Below are 16,798 nucleotides of genomic sequence, written 5' to 3' on the forward strand. Positions count from 1 at the left end.
ATGTAGAAGACATGAATTACATCAAATGAAAATTACTAATTTCAATGATATGGGTTCAGTAATTAATCCAATCTTTTGATGCCGGTGGTGATATAACCACGTTAAAACGTAACTGAAAGTTCAAGACAGTCGCCAAGAGATATGTCTACGAATCGAGAAAAATAAGCTTAACAGCCAATAAAATTATAATGTAATACAGGACATTTCAGATATACCATTGACTTCAGAAATGGGAAATCGCGAAAGGTCATCGTCTGGAACACTTGTCCAAATTGTCAATATCAAGAAAATGCAGTATTCAGCATTATGCCAGTTCTGCAGAATTGATTTTCAATCATACCACATTTAAATTAATCCATGAGTTTCTTATAAATTCAATGCAAAATACAACGAATAAGTTCTGGGAAATCGTTTTATTAAATTCCACTTCAATTATTTCTGAACTATGACGTCACGATAATTTGTAATAACTCCCAATATTTTCATCACAATTCGATATCTTCAATTTTTTGCTTAGCTGTACCCTCAAAAGAAATTTTTTTTTAATTGGACCACATTTGTGATTGGACACCATTTGCTGCTTGGCTGTACCTTCAAAAGAAAAACATTTTTTTTCTAATGAAGAACTTTGATTCTAACAAGATAGCGCACCGACACTACATATAAGAGAGTTTATATTTGACACCTTCATAACCAGTGGATTCTATCGATCAGAAGCGGTGCAAAATAATGGCCAGGCTAATACTAGATTTGACGCCCCTAGATTTTTTCTAGAGAATTTAAAAGGCAGAGTTTGAGAAAACCTTCAATTCGATCAAAATATTTCTTTTAATCATCGAATCGTTTATTTTAGAAAGTAATATTCTCTTGTTTTTGAGGAGAACGATAAGAAGTGTTTATCTTTTTACGTAAGGATTATTTGTGGTATTTTGTAGTACAAACCATAAATTCACGTTGTGATAGATTTTAATAAAACTGTCAGAAAAGATTCTCTTAAAAAAACGATATGTCTTGACGTTTTTCGCGAAACTTATTCATTTTTAATTTCTATGGCAGAATGACTGAAGAATTTCCAGTATGGTTGCCATATCGGTTTAGATTTCCTGATGTTTTGACAAACATCGTTCTCATCAAAAGAAACTCAAAAAGTCTAAACCAAAGACCTGACAGCTAGTTTGGAAATTGTTACCTTATTCATTCTGTTTCACACTCAGTATTGCTGGTTTTTGTTGCATACTGGAGATAAATCCTTATCGTATTCTTTATTGAAAACATAATGGATACAAATTGGTCCAACTGAAATAAAATAAGATATATCTAAACCATTTTCTAGGAAGAAATCTCTGGTATCTCTGGTAAATATATTTATTCATGTAAGGGGTATCATTTTCAAAATAAGTACACTGTACACCATAGTTTATCAACTTTAGGAAACTTTTTTCTTAGTATTGGCTAACATCCATTAAGACGTATTATATGTAAAATGTGTGTTAGAAATCCTCGTGATCTCTCAAATAATGTTTTGATTTTTTTATTAAGTACCTGCTCTCCTGTCTAGCTAAAAATATGTTTCTGAAATATTTTTGGCAGTTATTTGCGTGATTTATAAGTCACCTGTGCCTCAAAAATAGTAAAAGACTACATTTAAAAACAACCACCTACTGGATTTTCTCGAACGAGTCGAATAGTAAAATTTTAGAAAGGGTCAAGCTCTTGTAAAACCCTGTAAATGCTAAGCTGTGGACTTCTAACCCAGGATCAATAGCCTCGTTTTTGTATCCTTGATAAAATCTAACCGACAATTACGATTCTATTTCACTCCAAGAAAATATTCCTGTGGGGAGCTGAGATTATAATTTTAGATATTCAGTTTCAGTTCTATTTTCGACTGTTTGGCATCTATATTTGACAGAAATAAATCCTTGGTATTTTCGGTGCAAGTCGTATGATCATCGATTACGACTGGTGGATAAACAGGAGAGCCGCCACATAGGCAACTAAAATATCGATTTTAATGTTTTGGTGCGTAAAAAAAGATGCGTTGGCGATTCCACAGATCAGAGTTAATATCGTCGGTTATTCACAGTCCCTACGACATTTGTTGAAATAGAATTCCAAGAAGACCCCTGCTCCACTTTCTTGGAATTAACCGCATTCGACACCCGAGGTAGAAAGACATTGTCGGCGCGGCGTTCACCGTAGCAACTTGCAATGCATACTGTGTTTTGCAGTTATGAAGATACGTACGCATTTTCAGTGAGATTTCTTAAAATAAATCAATGGAGGTGAAAAATAAAAGAAAAGCATTTCATTGTCAGTCGAGGAGTATCGTGTTTAACGTGTGCAATTATTTTAAGGCAATTTTCCAAATGAAAATAAATTACAATTAAATTTATCAGATTAGGGTTGTAGTAGGTTACTTCTTTGTTTATTCCTTTCTTTTTGTACCAGCGTGTTTATAATTGTGTTATATTCTAGTTTATTTATGATTTGTACTCTACTGTATCTAATACAAAAGAAATAAAGGCGCATTTTAATCCAAATAATCTACTTTATATTTACCTTATATTCCGAAAATAACGCAGAAAATTTCAAGGCACGCCCATGCTGCGGTAAATTGTTACAGTAGTTCCGATAACAGAACTTTATTGGCTAATTCTTTATCGACAAATATTGTTTGGACTGTATCTTAGGTTTTCTAAGTTTACAGGAGAGCAGTTTAAAAATGTTTGTACTTTATCTCGCTTTACAGTAGAAAGATGGGTTATGTGGGACTACCTACTGTAAATCGGATAATTGGGAGATGAAAGTGTTATACGTTTAGTAAGCTGTAACTAAAAGTTACCATTTCTTCCGGGAAATATCGAAATTTTGTAAAAAATTGAGATACGCCACATTGTGAAACTGAAATTTGATAATTGTATAATAAGGTCAATCAATAGAGATCAATAGAAATACTAGTAGCAAACGGACTATGCCATTATATAAAAGATAGTGCAGCAGATATATGCTTATATGTTTCCTACTCCAGTTTACCGTTAATTATTTTTTTATAAACATTTTTATGCAAAAAAAACACATTTTTTTTTAGTTTTTTTGCTTATGAAACCTAAACTAACGAAGCAATTTGAATGCTACAAAGAGACAATTTGTAGATAATGGAAATACGAATAGAACGAGAGGTCGATCGATCCGATCGGATAATTAGAAACAAAGAAACCCTGGAATTCAGTACTATGTGCCGCATCCCCTTCATCTCTTCAATTTAACTCTATTGGTTGCAGCAGAAAGCAGCATTGTTGCAATAATAGAGTTTTTATTTTGTCCGTTACGGCAGTCAGAAACTAAGACAACTGATTTTATGCTTTTTATATCATACATTTGCAGAGTTATACACACAAATGATAATTTCTACAGAACCTCGCTTGATATAACTATAACACCCTCTTACCGCATAGAACAGAAACAGCCTTTAGTAGCAATATCATGCAGTGTGCTTTTTATAAAATATAGGTAGCTTTCTGCACAAGCTACCTCATCTAGCTTTGCACATGCTTCTTTTTTATACAGTGCCTCAATTTTTCTTAGCTTAATCTTTTCTTCTATGTGTCTTTCGTATTTATTCCGTAAGTTTTCTTTCGTTTCTTCATTTCCTTTAGCGGAATAAACACAAGAAAAACTGTTTGAGCTCAACTTGCGCCCGTTCGTGAAATTGTGTCTTAATTAGAAATGAGGTACGCCGACAACATTGTGTCCATTATCAAGCAAACTATAATAAATCGACTTGGGCCATTTTGTGAAAATGTAGAACATGGTAATTTGGTTGGGTTAGGCGAGGTATCTCAAATTTAAATTTTTGTGAATTACGCCAGTTCGTGAAATGGGTGACAATTGTTTCTGGTTTGTCACACATATACATCAATTGTTTCATAAAACTGTTGGTACTTTCAACAAGGCAATTTTCAGATTTTGCTACCAGTGTTTTCCATTTCATTAGGGAAAAAGAAAATATTTAAAAAATCAAACATTAATGCCTCTAGTGACAGTGAAATTAGTCATGAAAGAAAATATATCGCCGGAGGTACTTCCATCACAACCTTTTAATCAATAAAAAATGTTAGAATATTATCAATTTATAATATCACTTCTTCGTTGAGTCATAAAAGATCAATACATTCCCAGGGTCTGATTAAAATATCAGACACAACAAACACCTAAAACCTCCGAATGCAATAACTCGTTGCTATTATTATGATCAAACTAGCGTTTGCTAGTGCATTATTTCTGCTGTTTTTTTACACTGTAAATGTAAAATAATCACTGACAGCATCAACGTTCCAAAAATAGAAGTTAATTAATAAAATATTGGTACAGAGTTCTAGGATTGTTAATGAAAACAATCGCTACCTACAGAAAATAAACTGCTGGTTTATATCTCAAGGATATACTATCCTAATAATTTACATAATTGTATTTATCTTTAATTAAGAGTTAATTATTATGAGAATAGTTAAAATTTGTATATTCAAGGGTCTAAATTCTAAATAACAAATATGTTTTAATGATTGTGTGTTTATGTTTGTAAAAAAATGTGTATTTTATAAGGAGGTGAAGAGAAAGTTATTTATATGTTGAAAGTATCATTTTATTTTATAAGAAGTTATATTTTTATTCCAATAATCTTCGAGAAAATGAGTAATTTTCTCCGACAAGGGAATTTTGGATTTACTGCCTCACGACGACAAAAAAAACAGTACAAAGTACAAAATATCGTATATTAATGGTGCCAAAATAAAAGCGTTTAAGTAAAGCGCTAAAAAATATGTTTCTGGAATATTTTGAGGAAAAGTTAAAAATATAAAAATCATTATCTTTCTCGAACGATGTTAAACCTACAAAACAATCGAGATAAGACTACAAGCTTTTAGCGTTTTACAAAAGAAAAGAGTGTTTTTCAAGAAAATTCGAGATTTTGATAAGTAATCATGTCTTAGAGAAGCACCAGGCGATAAGTATCTTATGATGAAGCTTGTCGCAAAAGAGAACAATAGCAACTAATGGCTAAGATCAAATATCAAAATATATGGATCTATGCGTTATTAACGCATAGAGCAAAAAGCAAACTAGGGGTCTAAAGCTACTACAATAGCTTCCAAGTTAATGTTGAATTTAAAGAGATATTACATATTTTCAACTAAACTATCCCAGAAGATATTTTTTGTAGATTGATGTTTAGACTAGTGGTTTAGGTAACTAAAAGAAAAATTTTTTGAATGTGTCCTAAAATGATAGAACAAAATTCATATTTTTTTCCAGTTCAGATTTAAAAAACCGTTGAAACACTTTCATTAGTAAATAGAAATTATCACTTTCCTGCAATACTTTCTATTTTTTTAACCATGTTTGACAGACATTTTTTTTTAATAATACTATATTTTATAGTATAGAGCCCGGTAAAGACGAATTCACCGATATAAGGCTATACCTACTTTTTTGTCATAGTTGTCAAAAAAATGAAAAAAATTGTCTTTTATGTCGTACTGACGACTATTTCAAACAATCATAGTCTCTTCTGTACTTTAAAAACGTACCTACTCCTCTTTATCAATCTTTGTCTACTTAATTTAATTAATTAATTTAATTTTTTTCCTCACAAAAAACATCCATAAACACATAAAATTCACCAGACTACCTTAGGTATAACGTGAATCGTTTTAGTTTCAATTTATTCGTTGTTAAATTATTTTGAAAAATAGTTGTCCGTTTAAGCGAAAAACAGAGAATTAAAATTTTAATTATGATTGGATGCGGAGATAAAATCCGTAGTCAACAGGAGGTATGTGACTTATTTCACCATAAGTATCCAGACCAGAGCTATCCAGTCGAGCTACAATAAGTAAAGTATCCAAAAAGTTTAAAGAAATCGGTAGTATAAAAGATTTACCTGGATCAGGACGGCGAAGTACGGTAAGCGTAAAGTCAAAATGTGATGCTCGCCGTTACTGAAAATCCTCAGTCATCCAGATCTATTTCACAGTCAGCCAACTTCCACATGTCGAAGTTCTCAGTTCACAGAACTCTAAAGTCTTAGAAGTGGCATCCTTACAAAGTTAACGTCTTACAAGAACTATGGGCAGATGATACAGACAGAAGATTACAGTTTTGTGAGATTAGAAATTTATTTGAAAGACAACTTAAAAATCACATAATTTTCACTGACGAAGCAACTTTTAGCTTGAATGGAACCGTGAACAGGCAAAATACTAGATTTTCGAGCCCCGAAAATCAGCATTAGATGCAAGAAAAACATACACAACGGCCGGAAAAAGTGAATGTTTGAGCTGGAATAGTAGGAAATTGTATACTGGGTCCTTATTTCTTTGAGGGCAATTTGACAGGCGACATTTATTTGGATTTTTTGGGTTTTCAGCCGATTCCAGCCCTGGAATTAATTTTTCCTAACCCTAATGAGCACGATATGCCTGCTGGTGATGTCTGGGTCCAACAAAATGGTGCCCCTCCACATATTCGCCTCGATGTAAGAAATTACCTTAATAAAGTTTTCCCAAATCGATGGATATGATTTTTTTTAATGGGGTTATCTAAAAAGCAAAGTGTATGTGAACAGAACAGACACTATCGAAGGATTGAAAAATATCAGAGAAGAAGTTCGAAACATAACACCAAATGTAATTAATAACTTTGAACATCGAATTGAGCATTGTGCAATGGTTAATGGGGGTCACTTTGAACATTTGCTGTAATAAAATAAAAAGTAGTACCTACTAAATTATTGTTTTCATTTAATTCCTCCATTTTTTGACAACTATGACAAAAAAGTAGGTATGTACCTATAACCTTATATCGCTGAATTCGTCTTTAGAAGGGCTATTTATACAGGGTGTCCCTAAATAAGTGTCGCAACTGAACACTGTATATTCCTCTTGTAAAAAGAAACATTCTTTTCCTCTTCCATTTTTCTCTCCGGGCTTTTGTTTTCGAGATACACGGTGTCAAAACTTTCATTTTTTTTTAAAATTTTTTGCCAATATCTTAGGAACCGTTTGAACTACAGGACTGAGTTTTTGTATACGCATTACCACTATTACTTAGCTACTTTTTTGCACCCTTCTCTAATTCATTGAACGTGCCAGTGGTGGAGATTTTAAGGTATCGTAAGGGTTTTCTCCCCCCTAACTTTTACGCCACTGGAAAAATTGACATTTGACAGCAAATTCTGAAGCGCCAATGAATTTTACACAAAAAGAGTTCTCTTGGTTCATTGCTCTAAAGTCAACCGTTTTCAAGAAAAATTACTCTTTATGAACAAAAACAAACATTTTGAAAACGTTTCGAAAATCTTTTGTAATTCAAAAGATAGATAGTAATAATTAACAAGTTTAACGAAATTCAACAACATTTGCAGCAAGTAGCTATTAATAGTGGTAATGTGTGTACAAAAGCTCAGTCCTGGTTCCTAAGATATTAGCAAAAATCTGAAAAAAAGTTTTGACACCGTGTATCTCGAAAACGAAAGTCCGGAGAGAAAAATGGAAGAGGAAAAAAATGTTTCTCTTATCAAGAGAAATATACAGTTTTCCGTTGCGACACTTATTTAGGAACACCCTGTATTGTAAAATATAGAGCGCCCTATTAAAAATGTCGGTAATGTCAGTGTATATGAATATGTCAAGCACTTGCGGAGCTGTCATTCAAAATATTAGAATTTCTACGTCACTGAGGTTTCCTTTTAATTCGATGGGCGCATTTGGTTCCTAATTGTATTTCAAGGAAATAAAGATCTTTCATTTTATTTAAAAGAGGAGTCGTTTCTACACAATTAAACAACTACATATCTCTAAAACAACTTGATCCATAAAAAAATGTAGTTATGGGAAGTTCATGTTTAAACGTGTATTTTAAATAGAGTATAAATATTTTAAATTATTTGGAAGCTGTAACTTCACGCTAATTGACAGATAATTAAATTTTATTTAAAACTGCATTTGAAATAAATAGTTCTTGTAAATATTTTTGAAACAAATAGATTTGGAGTTGTTTTCGATTTTAACTGCGTGGCAATGTAACAATGTTTCGAACAAAAATGAAAATTTTGGATTTGTTTCTTAAAAATACAATTACGAATCATATGAATTTCCAAAAAATTCAGTGGTACAGAAATAATTTTGGTGTTTTCAATGATGGTGTCTCCTCCTCGTACCTCTACCACTAATTGACATATTTATATACCAATTTAGTAACTTCTTAAGTTCAATAATCTACGTTACAGATTTCCAGTACATTTGAAAAATGCGATGCTACATGTTTTAAATTTCAACACCTTGGCTTTCGGGAATTTTTGTCCTAAAATGATCCAAGCAACACGTTCTGGATATTATGATACGGACTTAGACACACATTGTATAAACAACGGCCTCAAGAAGCCGACTGAAGGTAACACACTGAAGGAGAAAAAAATATATATGAGGAAATCCGATCTTACCCTAGAAAATCCATAGAATCTTAACGTGGCTTTACAAATATTCCACACATACACACAATATCAAACAATCTGTTTATTTTTGTAACGGTCGACTGGATTTAATTACCACAATTTATCCATATCTTTCAGTGGGAGGTAAACTGAATTTAAAATCACATGCATGCAATACTATTTTTAGATGCCTATTCAGTGAGACCGTTTCATAATAACCTGCAATTTTTCCGCTACTAGCGGAATATTAACGTTGCAATTCCATCATGTGCTTTAGGTAATTGCTATTGGCGATAAATTAAAAAATTACGACGTCGTTTTATAATCATTGTTGAATATCGAAGACAAATAGATATGTTAAATAATTGCAAATGGGTTGTACAGTTTTATTCCATTTATGTCGCGGTTCTCAATAATAAGAAAGTCACAAATAGTGTCGTAGCTAAAATCATGAACGCCCAGGGTATGGGTTGGCGGGTGCGCCTCCCATGAGGTTTGCGTTCCAGGCCCCGAGCTACGATGATGGTCACAAACTACAAAGCGAGAGCAAACCTTAATAGCGGATTTTACATCCCAGATTGTCAAAAATATGCTAAAATATGTGTTGTAAATTTCATATTATTTAGCGTTACGCGCTGGTTCAGTGTAAGAAAAAGTAAATTAAATGGACTGTATGAAACAAGAAAATGGAATTGAATCGGCACTTACCCTTCGGCGTAGTTTTCTTCGATGATTTCAGAGTTTTCTCCGGCACTGGGTATTTATGCGTTTTGCGAAAATTTTAATTAGGCGAGCACTGCTTTTACCTAGGATACGCGTATTTGCTTTCTGCCACATGTCGTTTTTCCTTTTCTTCTTCTCCTCGCTCGCGCAGGCGGAATCGTGCCGATTCAAGACATGACATTTTATGAATAAATTATGAATAAATTAAGCAACAAAAATAAGCTTGATATTAATAAGAAATACAAATTAAATGTAAAATATATATATAAAAAAAAAGAAAGAATTATAAATTAAATTTATAAACATACTCCCCCCCCCAAAAGTATATTAAAAAATATATATATACTTTTGCTAATTCTGCTCTGGTAAAGGACAGAGCTTGACTAAGGGTCTTTTAAAAGTACCCTGTTGAGTTCGGACGGTGGCAACTCTCGGTACGCCATCTCGACCTGGATGTAGAGCAATAATGCGCCCCAAACTCCATTTTAGCGGAGGCATTATATCGTTTTTTATGAGAACAAGCTTATTTATGGTGACAGAGGGAGAAGTGGGTTCTAACCACTTCTGCCTCTGTTGCAAATGGTGCAAATATTCGTCCCTGTATCTGCGCCAAAATTCTTGTCGAAAGCGTTGTATTAATTCAAATCTATTTAGAGAGTTCAATTTGCAAGTTGTGTAATCAGGATCTGGAAGTGCTGTCAAAGGTTCCAAATTAAGAAAATGCCCAGGTGTCAACACTGATAAATCATTAGGGTCGTTACTAAGAGGATACAGCGGACGGGAGTTTAATAGTGCCTCTATTTGACACAACAAAGTATACAATTCTTCGTAAGTGAGAATTTGTTCTCCGATTACACGATATAAATGCGTTTTTACCGATTTAACGCCAGCTTCAGCGAGACCAGAAAAATGCGGAGCCGAAGGCGGGTTAAAGTGCCACTGAATGTAATTGCTCTCGACTGCATTTTTGAATAAATTGTGAATGTATTTAGAGCCTGCTTGAAAATTTGTCCCGCAGTCACTGTAGACCTTTTCACATCTGCCTCTACGGGCTAAAAGGCGTCTGAAACAAGCTAAAAATGCATCCGCGCTAAGATCTGAAGCTAATTCTAAGTGAATTGCTTTTGTACTCAAGCAAACGAAAACGCAAATATACGATTTGAGGGTTTTTGCGCCTCTAATTTTTCCTAAAGTAATGGTAAATGGACCCGCATAATCTACAGCAACATGTGCAAACGGTTTAAGTTCTGAAACCCGAGCGGCGGGCAAATCGCCCATTGGAGGCTGATAGGGTTTTGGAGAAACGCGCCAACATTTTATGCAATTGGACACACACTTCTTAATAGCGCGGCGCATGGATAAAATCCAAAATTGTTGTACGAGTAAGAAGTGCAAAGTTTGGACACCGGGGTGTAAAAATGAAATATGAAAGTCTTCGATAATCATGTTAGTTAAACGCGAGGTTCTCGGCAGTAGTGCGGGGAATTTTGCGTCAAAAGAAAGCGAAGAATGTTTTAGCCGACCGCCAACTCTTAAAATATTCTTTTCATCAAGAAATACGTTCAGTTTTCGTAATGGTCTAGACGGCAATTTTTTCCTTAACAGTTGCGATATATCTTGAGAAAAATGATAATGTTGTACGTGTTTCACCAAGGTCATTAATGCGCGATTTAATTCGAAATGTGTAACATTGCCTGATATGCGATTGCGACTTCTTACATTATTAATAAAGCGTAAAATATGCGAAAGAACTAATTTTAGTTTTAAAAGTGAAGAATATTTTTCAATTAAAGCATCTATAAAATTGTCGGAGCAAGATGTTTTAAAAATTAACGTTTTTTCTTCAAGATCTTTCTGAGAGACGGATTCTAAAGTGTGTTTCAAATTCGTAGGCCAACATGTATCCTTCTGGGATAACCACGGAGGACCGGTAAACCACGTATTATTACTTAAGAACTCCGAGACTGAAGAACCTCGTGATGCGCAATCCGCGGGGTTGTCGATCGACCTAACATGATGCCACAGAGCAGGTGGAATTCTATCTTGAATATAAGAAATTCTGTTAGCTACAAAAGTTTTATATTTGTGAGGGGGCGATTTAATCCATGTCAGTGCGATTGAAGAGTCAGTCCAAGCGTAAATTTCAGAAAATTTTACCTTATTTTCAAAGGTTTCCAAAATAAATTGCATTAATTTTGAAAGTAACACGGCACCAAGTAATTCTAAGCGAGGTATTGAAACCCTTTTTAAAGGTGATACCTTAGATTTTGCTATAACAAAAAATATATAGTAATTATTGTCTTTCTTAAAGCGAAAATATATAACTGCGGCGTATCCCTTTTCAGATGCATCTGAAAAACCGTGTAATTGACAATAATCATAATTATGTATAGTAAAGCGACGCGGTAAATTAAATTTAGAAATTTTTGGTAAGTCGGAAATAAATTGCTGCCATTTTTCACAAACGGTAGATGGGGGAAGTTCATCCCAATCGATACCTAGACACCAAAGTTGCTGAATAAAGCGTTTTGCAAAAAATGTTACAGGACATAAAAATCCTAGCGGATCATAAATGCGAGCTATATTTGACAGAATTAATCTTTTAGTACAAGTCGTTTCGATTTTTGGTTCAATTTTAAAGGAAAATGTATCTGCACTTGTGTGCCATTGTAGACCTAAGATTTTTAAAAATGGACTATCGTCGTTTACGAAGGAAAATGATTCTGAATGAATACTCTCTTTATGCAAACCTTCCAAAAATGTAGGTATGTTAGAATTCCATTTTCTAAGTTCAAATCCTCCGCGATTACACAATTCTATCAGTTCATCACGTGTGCGTATTGCATTTTCGAGCGAGTACGATCCAGAAACCACATCATCGACATAAATATCGTTTTCCAGAATTTTTGCCGCATTGGGAAATCGCGTGCCCTCATCCTTTATTAGTTGAATTATTGTCCGATTTGCTAAAAAGGGTGAACAGGACAATCCAAATGTAACTCGTAATAATCTATAGTCTTTGATGTCTTCTTGGGGAGAAAATCTCCAAACTATACGTTGATAGTCGACATGATTTTTTGCGACACATATTTGTGTGAACATGCCTTTTATGTCACTGGTAAAAACTACCGGGTGAATTCTGAAATTAAGTAAAATGCGCGTAATATCGTTTTGCAACTTTGGACCAGGGAGAAGCTGATCGTTTAACGAACCAAAATTAGTTTTAGCAGAAGCGTCGTAGACTATGCGCAGCGCGTCAGAACCGGACTTGGTTACGCAATGATGCGGAATATAGAACACATTATCAATTTTTTTATTGTCTATGACGGGTTCTAAAATTTTCTTATCAATATAGTCTTGAATAATTTTAGAATATTCTGAATATAATTTGGAATTATTATTTAATTTTCTTTCTAGCGAAAGAAAGCGTTTTACGGCAAGATTCCTTGTATTTTCAAACTCGAAAAATGGCTCCGAATTTCTAAACGGCAACTCAACGACATAACGTCCTTCAGCGGTTCTAGAATGAGTTTTCTGATAGATTTCTTCCGCAAGATCATCATCAGGTGAATTTTTATTTAACTGAGGAACTTCTTCTATTTCCCAAAATGATTTTATTGTACGGTCAATATCGATTTTATTTGCAAGAAAAAATGAATGAGTGTTACTTAAATTTCGCGAATTATCCAATTTGCCCATTAATATCCAACCGAACACCGTTTCTAGTGCTACCGGTTCATTAATTTCACCGAATTTTTTATTACCTAACAAGACGTAGGGTACGACTTCAGCGCCTAACAAAATATCTATTTCGGAAGGCTTATAAAAATCGGCATCTGCTAGGGGCAGACCTTTTATGTGTGACCATCTTTCATGATTCGTAATAGAGTACGTAGGCAATTCGTTACATAATTTGGAGAAAATTATTGCATCAAATGTAATTAAAGGGTTTGCTTTGTCGACGGGTTTTATAGTACACGTGACGGCGCCCTTTGAGGTTGAATCTTGCATTTGCGCTAGGCCTTGAACAGTAATTGAATAATTGTATTTTGTGAGTCCCAAACGCCGATAACAATTTTCTGAAATATAACTCATTTCTGAGCCGCAATCAATTAAAATGCGTATTTTTTTGAATTTTCCATGTATATCTAAAATTTCCACGTTTGCTGTAGACAATAAAGTGCGAGAACTTGAGGTTATTTTACCACAAAAACTAGAAGAGTTATTTAAATTGTTATCAACTGGAGCCTGAGTAATGTTTGACGGTCCAGGGGCGTACTCTACATTTGTGCGATTTTCTGTCGAGAATGAGATCTCGTTTGATTGCGAAGCGGAATTTGAAGAATCTTTGCGAGTGTTTCTGTCATTTCGAAAAATATGTAATAGCGAATGATGCTTTGCGTTACAAAACTTACATGTATGGTACGATTTGCAATTTTTTGTATTATGATATGAACTTAGACAATTTATACAAAATTGTTTTTGGCGAATGAACGAGTTTCTTTCTTGAGCGGTTTTTTTGTGAAACACCGGACATGAATAAATTTTGTGCGTAGCGTTGCAAAGAATACAAGGCGATGAAGTTTCATTTTCTCTAAGGAAAAACGAGTTTCGTGGTTTTTGATAAGAATGATGCGATTTGTTTGAAATATTTGTTTTAGATTTATCAGAAATCTGCGTTTTAAATCTAGTGCGTTGAACTGAAGTTTTTGCTTTATTACGTAATGAAACAAAATCAAATAAGGATTGAAAAGAAGCTAATGCATTAGTACTAGGGTATTCTAATTCAAATTGCGTAAGTGTATTTTCATCGAGGTGCTTTGAAAATAAATAAAGAAGGAGGAAATCCCAATCAGCAGTACAAAAACCCATATTGTTTAAACCAGCAATATTTTCTCCATAAATTGTTAATAATTGATTTAAATCGGATGCGTTTTTTGCGTTAGTTATAACTGGTGCGTCCTCCAATTGTTGTAGAAGAGTGAAAGCTATAGCCTTTTTATCATAAAATCGGTTTACAAAAGAGTCATACGCGCTTTGATAATTTACCGACGCTAGGGGCGTTTTCTGAACATGTGACAATGCTGGACCTTCCAAATGCGTAATTAAAAGATTGAATTTTTCAATAGGATCTAAATCATTGTTGTCATGCACAAGCGTGTTGTAAAGATCATAAAATGCTTTGAATTCTGTTATATTTTCACCGGAAAATTTGGGTAAATCTATACGAGGTAATTTAATATTTTTTTTACTATTACTAGAGTTACCAGTGCCAACACCCGCGACAAATTTAGAATCCGTACTGGGTTCCTCCCTTGCAATCTGTAACAGCACTATTCTAACATGCGATAAACTTTGGTTAAATTCTTTACGCACATTTTCCTCTTCGTCAAAGTTTTCGTCTTGTACAGCCATAAGCATAATCATATTTTCATGATTTCTTCTAAAATCTGTTGCAACTTGATCAATGGTAGACGTTAAAATTTTAAATTGATCCCGAAAGTCTTGATCATCTATTGCCCTTCTTGAGAAGGCTTCCATTTCGGATATCTGATTAACATTTATTTGGCGTAGCGCCTTATATTGTTTAATTTTATTTGCGTTTTGGGACATTTGCGACTGAATACACGTTTATGTAAAATATGTATAAAATTATATTAAAGCGCAGACAAGAGACTGAAAACCCGCAAAGTTGAAAATGTAAACACTGTCGTAAATTTAATTTTATTTTGAAATCAGCTGTTCTCACAAAAAGAGTAATCTCCAAAGAGTGTTTCTACAAAGAGACAAAAAGTGCGAAGCCTTATCAGGCGTACCGATTGTAAACCAGAACCTTGAACGTTTTAAGAACTTTAATAATTGAATTTAATTATATGTAACTAATTGAAAATAAGACAAATCGTTTATTATTCCCCTTTTTTTCTTTTCACAAGCTTACTTTTGATTATCAATGAACTATTATCAATCCGGGTGAGAAGGAACAATTAATATGTTGTAAATTTCATATTATTTAGCGTTACGCGCTGGTTCAGTGTAAGAAAAAGTAAATTAAATGGACTGTATGAAACAAGGAAATGGAATTGAATCGGCACTTACCCTTCGGCGTAGTTTTCTTCGATGATTTCAGAGTTTTCTCCGGCACTGGGTATTTATGCGTTTTGCGAAAATTTTAATTAGGCGAGCACTGCTTTTACCTAGGATACGCGTATTTGCTTTCTGCCACATGTCGTTTTTCCTTTTCTTCTTCTCCTCGCTCGCGCAGGCGGAATCGTGCCGATTCAAGACATGACATTTTATGAATAAATTATGAATAAATTAAGCAACAAAAATAAGCTTGATATTAATAAGAAATACAAATTAAATGTAAAATATATATATAAAAAAAAAGAAAGAATTATAAATTAAATTTATAAACAATATGTATCCGGCCGCGATTTGTTTTCGAGATAAAGTGTGTTCAAAATTGATGAAAATAATAGTAGTCTACTTCATGTTGTTGAAAACAGTTGAGGGAAGGCATGCAAATATTACTTTATTTCATTCATAAATAAAATGGTTACCTATACTCCGCGGTCGAAATTATAGAGAGTGACTCATCGCTAGCTTTTGGACTAGTAAGGGGGATGAAGCGTGCCGGGAACGAAAATCCATTGGCGTGTCTGCGTAAAAGGCAACAAAATATAGAAAATATTGAAAAAAGATAATAAAACATAACATCTAATATTTTTTACGGTTTGCTATAACCGGCACTTTGATCCATTTTAATTATTACAGCATTTTAAAACGTCCCAGTTGTGTTTTTTTAATTTATAAATTTATTATAGCCATGGAATTAGACCCCATGTCCACGCTTATGCTATGACGTTTCTCAGGACGGATAAATCAAGTCCGTTTACACCCACTAAAAAAGCATTTCCCTATTCCCTAACAAGTGCAAAAGACAGAGATAGAATATAGATCGATGATTATAGATTCTATCGATGTGCATAGCGAGCGGCACAAAGATAAATAATATTAAACCATATAAAAATCATTTTATATTTTATACGCATTATGGTAATAGTGTTTTTATATTATGTCTGAGTCATTCTCTATAATTTCGACCGCGGAGTATAATTTACTGAATTATAATATTATTTTCGAAAATAATTTGACGTTTTACATATTTTTAGCAGTAATTACCTAGATATAATCCTGCATTTATCTGGAAAACGGAATACAGAAACTATATCATACCTAATAGAGTCTAATTTGAAATATCTTGAAAAAAAAATTGAATGAAAATGACTAACGTTGAAAAACTATAGGATCATGTAATACGTTTGTGAACAAGCAAACCTTAAATGCTCTTATGCCGAATTTGAACGAAATCGTTTGTTATTTACCCATATGGAGATATTAAAAAAATCATTTTTTTAAATGTTAACTTTGTGTCTTGAAACTAGGCGTTCCCGATCCATATTTAGGTATAGAATTTTGTTTTAAATCTGCCGCTAAAGTTGATATTTATCATAAAAACTATTTTCACTGCCTTATGAAGTTACGGGAGTTTCCTTGAAAAATATGCTGTACGGTTGATCT

At 33.6% G+C, this 16,798-nt stretch overlaps 2 protein-coding genes across 3 annotated transcripts in view; both read right to left on the bottom strand.

The window, feature by feature from the left end:
- The window catches only part of LOC108914030 (monocarboxylate transporter 14-like), a 61,241-nt gene that overhangs the window by 30,249 nt on the left and 14,194 nt on the right, over nucleotides 1-16,798 (bottom strand). The gene's annotated exons all lie outside the window — the stretch shown is intronic.
- Nucleotides 1-16,798, bottom strand: part of LOC108914031 (monocarboxylate transporter 14-like) — a 39,638-nt gene that overhangs the window by 19,278 nt on the left and 3,562 nt on the right. The window contains exon 1 of one of the 2 annotated variants that reach the window (XM_018719725.1): nucleotides 8,504-8,585. The exons of the other annotated variant lie outside the window; for it this stretch is intronic. The gene's annotated coding sequence lies outside the window, so the exon portion shown is untranslated. Of the gene's footprint in view, nucleotides 1-8,503; nucleotides 8,586-16,798 lie in introns of those variants that run through there. 2 annotated transcript variants of the gene reach the window in all.

Source organism: Anoplophora glabripennis, unplaced genomic scaffold (genome assembly GCF_000390285.2).
Source record: "Anoplophora glabripennis isolate ALB-LARVAE unplaced genomic scaffold, Agla_2.0 scaffold771, whole genome shotgun sequence".
Classification (NCBI taxonomy): Eukaryota; Metazoa; Arthropoda; class Insecta; order Coleoptera; family Cerambycidae; genus Anoplophora; species Anoplophora glabripennis.